Source organism: Phoenix dactylifera, unplaced genomic scaffold (assembly GCF_009389715.1).
Source record: "Phoenix dactylifera cultivar Barhee BC4 unplaced genomic scaffold, palm_55x_up_171113_PBpolish2nd_filt_p 000141F, whole genome shotgun sequence".
NCBI classification, from domain to species: Eukaryota; Viridiplantae; Streptophyta; class Magnoliopsida; order Arecales; family Arecaceae; genus Phoenix; species Phoenix dactylifera.
Window position 1 is genome coordinate 339,419 of NW_024067697.1, and position 16,145 is coordinate 355,563.

The following is a 16,145-nucleotide window of genomic DNA, read 5'->3' on the forward strand; positions in this document are numbered from 1 at the left end:
GCACTCAGAGTCCGAACTCCCGATCTTCTGTCTGTTGACTTGTGCCGTCTCGGAGTCGACTCGAACTGTCTCGGAGTCGACTCGGCTCTCAGAGAAGAAAATTTATTCTTCTGTCTTTAGGGTTGCGCTGCCTTGGAGTCGACTCGAACTGTCCTGGAGTCGACTCGCCTCTCAGAGACGAAAATACCGTCTTCTGTCTTTGGGGTTGCGCTGTCTTGGAGTCGACTCGGACTTTGCGGGAGTCGACTCGGCTCTCAGTGTCCGAAATTTGCTCTCTGACTTTTGCCTTGTATTACTCTGGGAGTCGACTCTCGCTTCCTTAGGAGTCGACCTGCCAACCATCGGAGTCGACTCGAGTTCTTTGTGAGTCGACTCGGCTCTCAGAGTCCAAAATAGCTTCTCTGTGTTTCTGTCTGTTACTCCCTGGAGTCGACTCGTACTATGCTGAAGTCGACTCGGCAAGCATCGGAGTCGACTCGCGCTTTTCAGGAGTCGACTCGTTGACAGGTTCTGAGGTGAATCTTTCTGTCCGGCTAAATGTTCTCAGTCGGAGTCGACTCGTAATTTACAGGAGTCGACTCGAGCCTGTGCCAGTGCTTCTGATACGCTTGGAGTCGACTCGTAATCTCCCGGAGTTGACTCGAGACTCAGACTTTGGTTCAAATTGAATTCTTTACTTATCCAAAATGTATTGAACCAAATCTTGAGACACTTAACCATAAATTTACAAGTATTTGACTGAAACACTAGATTGAATTCATTAGTATAACATAAGATATACTCAAATGCTTTGAGCTCATCAAAATCAAATAGGGTTATAATCAATCACTCCACATCCATGATAGGATCATATTTCATGATCAACAAAGATTTATGTTTCATGTACCAACTTTATACCTATTGGCAGGGCCTTGTTTCGTATAGATGCTTACTCTGGGTGTCGATCTTCTCCAATTTCAGAATTCATACATAGCTATCCGAGAGTTCTTAAAATACTTATATTTTTTTCTTAAAACATACACATAAATAGATGAAAAAAATACTAATGACATAATAAGATTCTTGCTTCGTATACATATTATTTTCATTAAAAACTTTTGCAGAACTACATTTCATAATAAAGCTTGATTTTTATAACACGTATGCCCATACATAATTTTTTAAAAAATAGGATATCATCACTGACAAACTTGATTGGAAACCAAATTCCTTTGAGCACGAAGAGCATAGACCCTTTCAATAAAGATTTATGGGGCTTAGATTTCATAATAGAATACATGACCTAAAGGAGGAAAATGATAATGTGAAAAATAATGAGTATAAGATCTTCTTATTTCTTCCACCTTAGACCTTCAAAGTTCGCTAGATGAATTTGCTAAACCTATTTAAAACATTAAAAGTAAAATTAATTTCTATTCGATGATTTTAATAGCATTAAAATAATAAGAAATAGGAGACGGTTGGCCGGATATGGCGTTCGGCAGCTCCAAGTGGGTCAGATCTAAGTAACTCGAATAATGAATTATGAGGAATGGACTCGATTAGAGCTATGGTCATTTGAAAGGATTCATCATTAATGAGTCTTAAGGATACTATACAGAGCCGGAGTGATCGGCCCAGCAGGCTGCTTGAGACCAAGGTGGCTCAAGGCCTCTTTGTAGGGGTCAACTGGGTTTATAGAAAAAACAGAGAGAACTCCGCATTGGGATCCTAGATCCTTTTAGAGAAAGAAAGAGGGTAAAGAGAGAGGAAGGAGAGAGAAGAGAGAGAAACTAGAGAGAAAGAGGAAGGAGAAGTTGAGATTGTCAGGGGTCATGCTAGGGGACTTGGCCGACAGCTGGAGGTGGTGGACAGTCAGTGGCGGTGGTCGGTCGGTAAAAAATCAAAGAAAAAGGCCCGAAAAAACTGGGGAACCGAGACCTTTCCTTATTTTTGGCCATTGGCTGCTCACCGGCCATGGCTCTACCAGGGAAGAAGGAAGGAAGGCCAATAGACTTAACTGGAGGTCCGACGCCAAAAGATGATAGTACCGGTGGCCGGAAAGAAGGAAAAAGAGGCAAACCAGGGGTCCCCTTTTTCGGTCGATTTCTCAGCTGGTGGCAGTGATTCCGAGTCGTGGGAAGAAGTGAAAGGAAAAGGGAATAAGGCCGGGGCATTTCCTTGGCTCTAGTGGCATCGGCAACTCTAATATCCGGCGGGCACAATGACAGCACTCTTCAACTTGAACTAGAAAAAGAGGAAGAAAGCGAGAGATGGAGGGGGATTGCTAGAGGTGGAGAGCTTTGGAGGGAGGGGCCTCTCTCTTTATAGAGGAGGCAAGCCTCCAGTGGCTCACAGATGTCACTCCCGCTTGGAGTCGGATGGACATCACAAATATTTTTTTTGTTCTTTTGCCGAGGGGTTTTGGGGCTATCTCAAGGATGGGCTGGTCGAGGACCAGGCCATTACAAAAAGCCGCCTGTGCAAAGGGATATATAGTCGGATCTGATTTGTAGTTCTGTAGGAAAGGACTATGTCGTACAGTTGGTGTCAATGCCACCCACCTAGAATGGAGTGACTACCATGGTGAAGAGTGCACCGACGTAACGAATGTGAGAACGTATTACATGCTTGGGAAATCAAGCAAGTTAAAGGGGATTGAGGTTCCTGGTTGCATTCTTTTGAACGAAGAAGTTATGCCTGAATATGGACGTGAAGCATTGAGTTTGCGTACACTGTGCTTTAGGGTATTGTGCACAATAAAGACAATAGAAAAATGATGCAAAAGCGAATTGGTAGACAATTGTCATAGCTGCTGGACAAACTAAGGACTAGCTTTCACAATCAATAACTATGTGATTTTAGTTGGGTAATCTTGTAACCAAGTTAGGTAGCTTTTTAATTCTACAGCTAGAAGGATACAAAATAAGCAAGATAAAACAATGGAGTACAAGGTGTAGATGATCTTGTGGAGTTTTGTAGGTGAAAATCCCCGGTCCAAACTAAGTTTTTGGACTGGCAAAATATCATAAGCATGCGTGCTTTCTGTCCCACGTCTGAGAGGGAGAAGAAGAACGAGGCCACCCAAAAAAAGTCTTGCATGTCACTGGCCTTTCATGTGCTCACCCTGTATTTGGTTCATTGAGCTATGTTCATGCAGCACGTAATTGCCTAACTCTTTGTGACCATCCACTACTAATTAAGCATCTGGTCAAGCACTCACAAGCTTGAACTTGGTGTAAGCTGATTCTATTGCTACCATGGAAAGGTTTGCTATTTATCCATAGAACAGAATCATAGTATTGATACCTTTAGTGGATTATAGGACATTTATGGTTCTAGATATCTGTTGATGTACCTAAACCTGCACATTTGCTAGTTCTCCAAAAACTTTGCAGTAAGACCCTTTAATTGTTGCCCTCTGTTATGATTTACACAATCGATCTGCTGGTGAATTAATTTTTAAGTAGGGAATGGATAACTTTAATTGTTGGAACTATCTCATAAATGAAGAAAGTATGCTAAATTAGGATTTTGGTCTCACTATAAGCATTTTTGAACTTAATGATGGTTGTCAATTATATATACATGTGGTGCTTTATCTCATCCATTACCGCATGCATAGGATCAGGGTAAGATGTAGTTATGTTGCATCAGATATCAGAAAAGATTCCTCTTCTGTTCCTATGGATGCAGTGGCAGATGTAAAAACTGAAAAAGTTTGTATTTTAGCCATGTTTTATTTCATCTGTGTATGCATGTATATAATCTCATTTGCGCTTCATTGTAAGTAAATCTACATCCATATTACTATCAAATTATATGATTATTTTCATAGATTGCAGTCTGGGGAGGCAATGGTTTTGTTGGTTCTGCTATTTGCAAGGCTGGTCTCCAAGGGCATTGTTGTTATAAGCTTGAGCAGGTGGATACAGTTTATCATCATCATCATCATCATCATCATCATCATGCTGTTCTTTTTTATGCTTTATACTAAGTTTTCTACTGAGGTATTATATTTGAAGTTACTATTAAAGTTGTGCTTTAAGAATATAATTCTCTCTCTCTCTCTCTCCCCCTCTCTCTCCCACAGTGCGGGATACATTTTGTATACTAAAAGATAAAAGATTATTACAGGTCAGGAAGGTCTTCTTACTCAGATTCTTGGGTTGACCAAATCACATTGATGGCAGGTATGCTTTTTTTCTAAGTTCTGGTTTGAAATTGCATTATCTGATACTTATAATGCTCGTACATATGTAACATATCTCTATGATGCACATTTTACATCCTATACTTAGTTTTTCCTTTTTATTAAATAATAATCATATGCACTGTTTATGGTCAAGTAGTACTTGACCAAGGATTTCATTGTTAGCTTGATTTTTTGGAAAAAAATAACTATGTTGGCACTTCACATGCCCACATTCATTGAAACAAGGGCGCATGCGTGGAGAGAGATTGACATAGTTTCTTTCGTAAGATTGGATTAATATTAAATAAGCAACATAATAGGTTGGTTGAAATCATTGGAGGATAACAAGGCAAGAATTCTCAAGAAGGTAAAGTTGATTGGGTCACCTCATTTGTTATGCAGCACTCTAGTGGCTGAATTTGTGATAGCTACGAGTCCACTCCTCTCCCTTTGTCACCTTCTTTTATTTGATTTTATTGGATGTAGTCATGCTAGAAGAATATGATGTATCCAACTTACCAAAAAAAAAACAAAAGAAGAACTTCTGCAAAATGATATAGATTTGTTGAAATAAATATACATAACTATTCTAATGTGGCATTTAACAATGGGCATATCAACACCTTCCCTAAGATTGTAGCTCAAGGACACTGACATGTTGGCAAATGGATGCTAAACCTGTAGAGGTTGAAGTTTGTGGACATGGATTTGTAGTGAAGAAAAGGATGTGCACATTTTTTGCAACAATGCCCTCTTTAAGGAGGCAATCTTGAGGACCATGCAGGTGTAGAACTGGAATTTTACCATTTAGGGGGACAATAATAAAAAAATATTACAGATTTAAAAACTTATTCTAAAAAAATGACCAAATTCTTATGGATAGCAAGGTGTAAAAACATTTAAGTTGCACTCGATGTTATTTAGTACAATGAAAATTATTTATATTTGAATATATTCTAAACCTCTCAATATTTTCTTTTTCAGTATAAATAATCAAATAATTTGTAAGAAACTTGTCCTTCATTTTGTTTTGAAGTCTTGTTTTCATGATATTTATGGCCAAGAATGCTTGCTCTGTAGTTGCTGCTGAAACTGGAAGGGTCAATATGAGTCTAAGTAGATGAGCTTTGAGAGATTGGATCGTTGACTTTCTTGTCTTCATCATTCCATGATAGAGCTCACCAATGGATGATACACTTTTGCAATTTTAGACTTGTATTGTAATCTTAGATGACTTTCTCATGTTAGATGTAGTCTTTAGAATAAAACTTTTCAAGCAATCCATTATAAATATCATTAATGTTAGACATCTTATAACCATCTTTGAAATCTAAAGCCAAGTTGAGAATAAAAACTTCCATTTTGTTCTCAATAAATCTTTTTTAATTTTTGCAACTATGAATGGATTCTAGCAAAAATATCCACCTGATTATGATGCTTTACAAAGATTTCTTTAGGGTACTTTTGCATTTGAACTCGATGATCAGTGTAGCGAGTAAAGTATGTCATACCTTACCGAACTAAATGGTACGGGCGTATTGTACCATACCGGTTCGGTACCCGTATGAGATGTTGGGGACATACCAACTCTCGGTACACTGAACCGGCCTCCGTACCGGACGTACCGATACGGTAATAGGGTAGCACTAGTATGGGGCCTAGTACCAAGATGATGTACCTTGGTAGTGAGCTTTCATGCTGGGAATATCTATAGCATGCTTCTCACAAAAAGATATTACCTTTTCAAACAAAAATGCCTGACAATTTTCTTTGCTCTGGAATAAGATTTGTGCTATAGAGATTAAGCTCATGGTATTGAAAATGTCTTGAGAACAACGTTGAAAGGTCTGGGAAAGAATATCAACGATGATGTAATATGAAGATGAACCTGAGTGATGCTATCAAATCATAACTAGCATCTGCATCTTGTCTTTGCACATATTTTGATTTATCATTGATGATATTCTTCAAATCTGCACAACCAGCATTAAACTTTGTTAATAAACTATGGCTTGATTCAAGATGTGAGTCCTACCATGTATCTACAACTTGCTATAGGATACCAATTTGTTTAGTCCTTTTACGGTGTCAATTTCATTAGTTACTAGCATATGGCCGATCTCAACAGCTTATAACTGTTGAGGAATAGCCCCACAATGGATAGGTTAAGGACTCAAGTAGTACTTATATATTTATGGGCCATTTACGTACTAGCTTAAGCTTTTGTGTTGGATTTTAATATGGTATCAGCACCAACAATCCCTCTTGCCTACCAATGCCTTCCTGCTCCCACTTACTAATCCATATGGGCCTATCCACCTACTAGCTTATACTTTTGGGTTGAAATTTAACAGTAACTGTCATGCAATTTGCAAGAAGCACTAACAATATTGACTATGAAAAATCAGTTTAGAAACAAATGTCAATGACTTTTTCAGATGGTGCTCTTATTATTAGATCTGGTTCGCTAATGATGTATAAACAAGCTTGTGATCCATTCCTTTTACCTCTCATGTTGTTGGCACTATTACTTACTTGATCTCGAAGATTCTTAATGCTAAGATTGTGGCTAGTAGGAGTAATTGATATTTCATTCTTTATGGTTGATGATATAATATATAAAACATCAATAAGGTAAAAAATTGCTCCAATACCAAGCCATCTCCATAAACATATCTAAAAACAAGAGCCATCTGCTATGTTCTGGACTCATCTTGAGCTTCATTGACGATAATATTAATTTTGCATCACCAATGTCCCCACAGATTTCATTTTGCTCCTTTCTCAACAAGATATGTAAAATCACCTTTTGTGATTCTTGGACATGCATATTTTGCATTTCAAGGAGTATAATCTAGAACAACTTCATTTTTTTTTTGCTTTGGCAAGTTCATCATACAGTGCGTGTACGAATGCACCCAATAAAGTCAAAAAATACAAGCTCACGGAGCGCCCGTGGCAGCTCCCCCTCTTCTGACCATAGGGTGTACCTTGGGTGGTGAGCCGCATAGGCAACCACCCAGTCGGCCACCCCGTTGGTCTCTCTAAATACATGCTTGGCCTGGAAGGCCACCCCATTCTTTGTCATTATCCCAATATCTCGGATCAAGGGGTGGTCCGTGCTCGCGCCCCTCAGACCCCCTGAATCCACCTGATCATCGTGGCTGAATCGCCCTCTCAGATAACTGAACTAGCCTGCAGCACCCGCCTCGCACGTCGAAGACCTGCCCAGGCAGCCCGCAACTCTGCCCCGAGAGCCGACGTGTCGAACAACTGGCCTCTTTTAGCAACCTCAGAATTCACAAGCTTGAATATTCAACTACTAGATAGTGTCAATTGGGGTAATAAGTTGTATTATGTTCTTTGCAATTTGGGTAGAACTTTGCTAGTGAACCACCTTCTTAATATGTTGGCATAGTTCACCGTACTAGTACATACTATCTCGTATCAAGTATACTATACCATACTAGTGTCGAACTGAGACTTGGGATGGGGCATACTATACGAGTCTCAGTACACCAAACCAACCCTCTATTAGGCATACCAACATTGTACCAGCATGGTACTAGTATATGGTTCGATATCGAGACAACAAACTTTAATCTAGACTGTTAGGTTCTTTCATATATGCCCCAATATTGCATAATTGAATCCATCATTAACCTTTTTGAAATCCTTCAACATTCAAGAAAATGATCTAGGATACCCCATTCAATTCCTACTAAAAGGATAACATGGCAAGCAAAATGCTGCATTCTTGGACAGTGAATATGTTGGAAATTAACTGAAGATGATCAATTTAAGAAATAAACATTGAACAACATTATGTATTTAAGCAAAAAAATATTTTACTTATGCAAAGTGGTTGGCTTGGGATCAAGATGTGTATTTGTTGCTCTAAAGCGGCAGATGCCAACCTAGTGCAGGCACCACCGGTATTGGTGTTTCCAAAATACTATGATCCTTTGATTGTCAATCATCTCCTCTATTTGCAAGCCTATAGAAAGAGAATTGATCAAGGTCTACAGTACTGGAACCAACACTCATATTAGTAGGCCAGTGGTATGGTATGGTTTGCCTCCATGCTATGCCGTTCCGGCACGGACCAATAGGAAGACCAACAAGCATGGGGGAGTGTAAGAAGAGAGAGAGAGAAAAAGAGAGCAAGGGAGAAAGCAGGAGAGTGAGGTGGAGAGAGAGAGAGAGGCAAAGGGAGGGGGAGAGGGAGAAGGAAAGAGAGGAAGAGAGAGAGGGGAAGGGAGGGAAGCAAGGGAGACGGCAACGTGAGAGATGGCCGCTGGAATAGAGGCGAGGGAAGGGGGAGGAGAGAGGGCCTCAAAATTTCTCTCTCCCCTCTCTCGGCCCAATTTTGGTGGCTGCTGCTCACTACCGCCCTCTCTCCCTCCCTTTCTCTCTCTCTCTCTTCCTCTCTTTCTTTCTCCAACTCCTCTTCCCTTGCCGCTTTTTTGATTTTATTGCCGAAACTGTCTTGGTTTGCCACAATTATGGCAAGGTACACCCTAAAAAGGAGGGATCGAGATAGTTCCACCTTCCTTGGAACTCATCCTCATGAACAGTAGGTTGTCTAGGAAAAGAAGAAAATGTGGGGAAATATTTCAACAAGAAAGATAAGAATGTAGGAGATGATAGAGATAGAAGGAAAACTTTTTCTTCTTGTGTTTGCATTTCAGTCATAGGACTCTTATATACACCCGTATATTGCAATATTACACCTCAACGGTGCGGAGAAAAATTTCCTTCAATCAGGCCCACCTTTTGCAGCGTGCTGAAAACATCTCAACAGCACTCCAATATTAAAAAATAATATCCCATTAGTTAGAGATAAGGATACAATAAAAAAGGAATGTTATTTTTTTTTGGCAAGATGAACGGATCATACACCTTTAGTATGAATACATCTAATAAAATCAGAAAATAAAATGTTCATAATGTGATTGGGATAGCAGACATGTTGGTTCAAAACACCCCTCCAAAATGCTCCGCCGCAAATGAGACAACTTAGTCGCTTACGATAGAAAACAAAAGGGAATGTTGTGAATCTTTAGAAATTTAAGAAAAAAATACTTGGAAATTCAGAATAATAAATAGGAGGAAGAGCTTTAAGAAGAACTTCAACCAAAACCAGAAACATAGGTATACCAACCAGCCTAATGAAAGGAAGCCTAAGAATGAGGCTTGTAGTGTTGGTTTTTGGGAGGATGATATATAAAAGATAAAATGTTTAGAAGAAGAGATGTCAGAACAGCAAGCATTTTGTTCATTTAACATATGAGTTTAAATACATAAACATGCCCTTTAGGCTTCTTACATTCAATGTATCTTGATTTCTAAAACATTAAAAGACAAGTAATGCTGGGTATATGAATCAGTAGAACTTCCAACAATTGCTCTCCCCAAGATACATCAACAGTCAACCTCCTTTATTTTTAGCATCGTCTGAATTCTAGCAAAAGGATCACAGTTCAACACTCCTCCTTGATACTTTTGATGGTAACACCCAACTGAAACCTCAAATACTCAAACCTTGCTTTTGGTAAAGCTTTTGTAAAAATATCTGCTAGTTGTTCTTCTAAACTGCAGTAGGTTAGACAAACTTCGTTTTCTTTCTCAGTTTCTCTCACCACATGAAATTTGATGTTGATATGTTTTGTTCTCCCATGACTAACTGGATTCTTGGCTATAGCAACTGCAGATTTGTTGTCACAGAAGACTTTAGTAGCTTCCTTTTGCTGAACTCCCAAATCACTGAAAATTTTCTGCAACCAAATAGCTTGATTTACTGTTGCTGCTGCTACTAAGTATTCTGCTTCAGCAGTAGACTGGGCCACTGTTTCTTGCTTCTTTGAATTCCATGAAAATACACTTGATCTAAGTATAAAAGCATATCCTGAAGTGCTCTTCATGTCATCAATTGAACCTGCCTAGTCGCTATCTGTAAAAGCAACTAATTTCTCTTCTGAACTTGGCTTAAACCATATCCTAAAATCTGTTGTTCCTCTCAGATATCTCAAGACTCTTTTTGCTGCACCCCAATGAGATTCACTTGGTGCTTGCATGAACCATGATAGTAGACTGGTTGCAAAGGTTAATTCTAGCCTAGTTGTTGTAAGATACATAAGACTCCCAACTAAGCTTATGTACACTCTTCCATCAACCAGTTTTCCACCATCATCTTTCCTGATGACCCAAAGATTGATTTAAAGATTGATTTTGATGATCACAAAATCTTGAAGTATAAATACTAATGTTTGTGTTGCAAGGAGAAAGATATTTATTTTGCAAGGAACATAGCAAGTTGGAAGAACACAAGAAGGCCTCCAAAGCTCTCAAGAAAAGTTGGAAGAAAGCTACAATTTATTGGCCCAAGTTTCAAGTTTAAAGTATTCAAGTTGGAGGAGCAAATTCAAAAGAAAATTCAAAAGAATAGTCTTCGAGCCGACTCCTGAAGAATTCGAGTCGACTCCGTTGCTTGCCGAGTCGACTCCCGAAGAACTCGAGTCGACTCCGATGGTTGGCAGGTCGACTCCCAGAGAAATACAAGGCAAAAAGTCAGAGAGCCAATTTCAGACACTGAGAGCCGAGTCGACTCCCGCGAAGTCCGAGTCGACTCCGAAGCAGCGCAACCCCAAAGACAGAAGACGGTATTTTCGTCTCTGAGAGGCGAGTCGACTTCAAGACAGTTCGAGTCGACTCCAAGGCAGTGCGACCCCAAAATACAGAGGATCAGTTTTCGGGCTCTGAGAGCCGAGTCGACTCCAAGAGAATCCGAGTCGACTCGAGGAAGAAAATCAGAAAATATGTCCTCTGGATTCCTGAGAATGAGCCGACCCCCAAGTGCCCGAGTCGTCTCCAGCTATTGGCGAGTCGACTCCAGTTTGGTCCGAGTCGACTCTAGGACAAGGCATGCACATTAATTCAAATTTGGAACAGTGGCCGAGTCGTCTCCAGAAAAGCATGAGCCGACTCCTGCAACAGGCGAGTCGACTCCAGATCGCACGAGTCGACTCCGATCCCAACGGAAACTTTGTCAGGAGTTGCAGACTGTGCACAACGGCTCTATTTTTGTCTCTAATGGCTAGATTTCTATTTCCACGACATATAAAGCTATAAAATCAAGAGGAGAGCTAGGATAGAAGGATGGAAGTGGGAGAAAACATTTAGAGAAGATATCTCAAAGAGATTACAAGGGAAATCCTCCATAAGCACAAAAGGTCCATCCAAAGCGAAATAGAGAGAAGAAGAGCATCCAAGTGAATCCCAAAGCTTCCTCTCCATCCGTGTACTGCCTCGGTGATCCTCTACTTCGTGCCAAATCAGAAGAAGGTCAAGTAAAGAAGAAGCCGAGCTCCTTCATCTTCAAAACTCGTTTGAGGGCTTCTCTTTACTCTATTTGTTTATATTGTTATATTTGCTTGTTTAAGAAGCTTTGATTTGTTTTAAACCTTTGTTTTAATTATCTTGTAACTTGATTCAATCAAGGAATTGAATCAAGGGGTTGAGGTTTGTTGGTGAGCCAAAGGGAAAACCAACGGGGTTTAGGTTGTGGTTGGTGAGCCTGTGGGAAAACCAACTGGGTTTGATTGTAAACCCGGAAAAACAATCGGTTGGTTCTAGTCGGTGAGCCTGTGAAAACCGACCGAGTTCGTTGTAATCTCGCAAAACAACAAGTTGGGTTGTGAGCTTGTAAAACAACCGGCTGTAATCTGTAGGATTATAGTGAAATTCCCAAGAAGTCTTGGAGAGTGGATGTAGGTGCTGGGGTGCACCGAACCACTATATGTTTGTTGTGTTTGTAATGCTTCTTGTCATTGTCTAACTTACTCACTTACTTACTTAGATAAATTGCTTGCTTAACTCTTATCCGCGCATCCTTAGTTGCAAGCATTTTCAATCAAGTCACATTCTATACATCAAAACTGTTGCTAAGTTTAAATTTCACTGTGCATCTATACAACTTAGCATAATTAACTCTAAAAGATTAGAAGTAGTTGAAAAGTTTTTAAAAGACCCAATTCACCCCCCCTCTTGGTTGTATCTACTGGACAACAAGTGGTATCAGAGCAGGTGCTCTAAGATTAATTATTGATCTCACGATCAAGAGCCAAAGATCATGACAACTCAAATAGATAGTTTTCTAGAAGAGGGACAATTAATTGATAGACCCTCCACTACTTAATGGCTTAGACTACACATATTGGAAGCACGCATGCGCATTTTTGTTCAATCACAAAACTATAAATATGGAGTATCATTATAAATGACTCTCACACACTCTCTCAAGCTGTCAATGAAAAAGACTTAGCACAATTGAATGCTAATGCTATGAACATTCTATATTGTGCTATCCATGAATCTATATTTCATAAGATTTCTGCATGCTTATCTGCTAAGGGAGATCTGGATACTTTAGAAAATATTTATGATAAATCTCAGATTAGCTCACATGTGCTTCAATTACATACTAAAATGAGACTGCCAGAAAAAGGTGTTGAATCTCCCACCTCAGTCGAGTCGACTCCAAGTATTTCAGAGTCGACTCCCAAGTTAGCCGAGTCGACTCCAATAAGGCCCGAGGTCGACTCCGAGGCAGAACAGTTCAAAAAACAAGAGAGTTCGGTGATGAAAACAAGGATCCATTCCCAAACACCGAAAGATTCAAAAGCTTCCTAAAGACAAAGAAGAAGAGGAAGCAAGAAGAAAGGAAGAAAGAGATAAAAAGCAAGAAAGTCTTGACCAAGGAAGAGTCAAGCAAAGGAAATTGAAAGCTAGGAGCAACAATGATGATCTTAGCTCCAAAGAACTACAAGAGGGTAACTAACTTGTGCTTCATGGCACAAGAAGATAAGGGGTAAATCTGGAATCTACCTTTATATCAAATGATTTTTCAAGAAGAATTCCCTTATGATGAATTATTAAATACTTTTCATGATTTGTATGGTGAATGTAAAAATTAGCTATAAAGAATAAAAATCTTAAGAAACTAAATCTGAAAATTGTCAAAGAAAGAAACTCTTAGTGATGAAATACAAGATAAACTAATTCTGAAAATGAAAGCTTAAGGTTAAATTTAGAACAATTGATTCAAAAAAAATCAGAGTTTAATTAAAGAAAATCAAAACTTAAGTGAAGAAATTAACCAATCAAAATCTCTTATTAACAAATTCAATGTAAGTTCAGAAAGATTAAAAATAATGTTTGAAAGCCAATGTGTTGCTTATGATAAATCAAAATTTGGCTTGACTCCTTTACTTAATAATAAATCTCTAGAGAAAAAGGTTATCAATTCACCAAGCAAACCATTAAATAAGATAACTTATTTCAAACATGGAAAAGAATGGGCATAACAACTTTACTATCGTTTCTAACATAATTAAATCAAGTGGTAAAGTTATTACAATTAAACGAATCTGGGTTCCGAAAAGGAGACTGCCATTGTCCTAACTCTCAAGGACCCAAGCATAGCTTGGGGTACCCAAAATGAAAATATGAGGATGTAGATGAAGGTGTGCCAAATACCCATAAAACAAATAGAACTTTCATACAAATGGGTGCTCTAGACACACATTAAAGAGTGAAACTTAAAATACACTTATGAAAAGTAATTAAAAAAAATAATAATAATGAAATCAGTAACCCTTGCATCTCCTCATTACTTTTGCTTTAGTATTTGATTAAAATATGAATTGCAAGTATTGATCAATTTTGTGATATAGAAAATACTTTTGAAAATATTATCAAATCACTTCATTTTATAGTATGATTTACTCACTATTGGATAAGTTGCTAAGAATAACTCTATGAATTCTCTATATGCTTGATTGAGAGTTTTATCCATGGCATTATTGTTTATCGATCATAATATGAAAATGTGCACTTGGTATGCCTTTGAATATATGCACTATGAATACCAAGATTAAAGACTTTGGATATAAAATCAACTCATGCTAGTATGTACTTAATCTCAAAAGACCTTGCCATTGGCTTACTTAGATATCTTCTGAAAGGTCAAGTTTACTATGCATGTTAACTAAGGAAACAAACAAAAATCAATTTCTAAATCTAAGTTTTGTTTCCAACACAAAGTTTTCAAAAGCTTACATTGGTTTTGTTCTTGGCACTTAAATTGAAATATTTTCTGCATTGGCACAAATCACAAAAAAGGGATCAAATGAAAAGGTTTGCAACTATAAAAGTAAAGAAGTATCATGCATAGTGTTGAAAACCAATTTTGTATTAAGTTGTGCACAGAAAATAATATTGATGCAATTGTTTCTGCACCAAGACACTATAGTAAAATAGGATCAATAGAATCCTTGAAGAAATGAAAGGCAATGTTGTATGATAGTCATCTACTTAAATGATTTGTTAAAAGCTATCATCATTGCTTGTCATATATATGGGTTCTATTAGGTCTATTATTGATGAAAACTCCATTTGATCTTCTGAAAATAGAAATGATCTATTGCATATCTTTCATATTTTTCAGTAGCTTATGATATGCTTGATATGATCTTTTGAAATAATGCCATCTGATAAAATATTTCTATCCTTGGATATCATTCATCAGCAATGCGTTATAGAATATTCAATGAAAGATTCTAGTTGAAAGAATATCCAATTCAGTTTTTCTTTATGAGACTAATGATTATTATCAAATACTAAAATCAAATTATTATATATATGGTTAATCTTTTACATATAACAATCTGAAAACTTGTAATAATAGAACCAAATTGAGTTCTCAGAAATCACTTAATGAAAAAAATTGATAACTACTAAAGACTAAATCAAGAAAGATGAAATAGATCTTGATGAACTCTGCATATTAGAAGTAAGAATCACCATTATCATTTGCTGCTTTATGAGCTTTATATTCTTCAATGATGTGTAGATACACTCCTATTGGTTTATTTCATTAAAAAAAAAGGATCTATGTAAAATAACCACCTTATTTGAAAACATTCATTAAAAATATAAAGCAATTGTGATTTGGAACAAGCATCAAAGCATGATAGAATAATATTTATATATACCTAATAGACCAGATGTGATCATTATTGCCCTTGTGCAAATCAACTAACTCTAATGAATCATATTTATTGATAACAAATGAATCATAATCTAATTTGATAGAAACAATTGTTTAAGGCAATTGATCAAAACTTAGCTAGCATGCCCTTATTGATAATTATCTTAAGCAAATAGATCTAAGCTAAAATTGATGTGAAAAAAGAAATTGATTTGATCTTCTATTGTCCACATGCTTGTCCTTGAACCTTTGGTTAATGAAACTATCTCTTAAGTTCAAGTGACATGTGTTTGCTTATATTTAGGCAATCTCTTGAGTAAAGTGACTCAACATTCAATTGTTGTCATATCTTGATTGAGTCACCCAGTTAAGAAATATGCTCTATGAATGTTTTGTATCTTGAAGAAACTAATGACTTTCTTTCAAGAAAGAAAAGGAGTTTGTTAGGATCCTTGAGCAAGAAAATGAGAGATTTCTACTTGAAGGATATCTCCATGTAAATACAATAAACATTCACATGCAAACAAGAGAGAGGACCTTCTTAGCCAAAAGTTCATACATAAGAAATCTAGTAGGTATTTGACTGAAGAATGTAGAATGAATTGGTAATTTAGATACCTCTCTCATAAATTAATTGAGCAAAGTCAATAACTTAAATCTTATATGGCATGATTAAATCTTTAATTATTAATTTTTGATATCATGTCTATATATATTATTGATTGACTTATACTTTTAGAAATTGTTTCATGGTTTGCCCAAACTAAAATATATCTTTGCCTATGTCATAACCATGAAATACACAAGTTTATGCTTAAAATTTTGATTTAAAATAACTTGTGAGAAATTATGAATCCATGAGCTTAATGAAAATGTTGTTTGCATGATATACATCTATATGATACATAAGATTATTTCTTT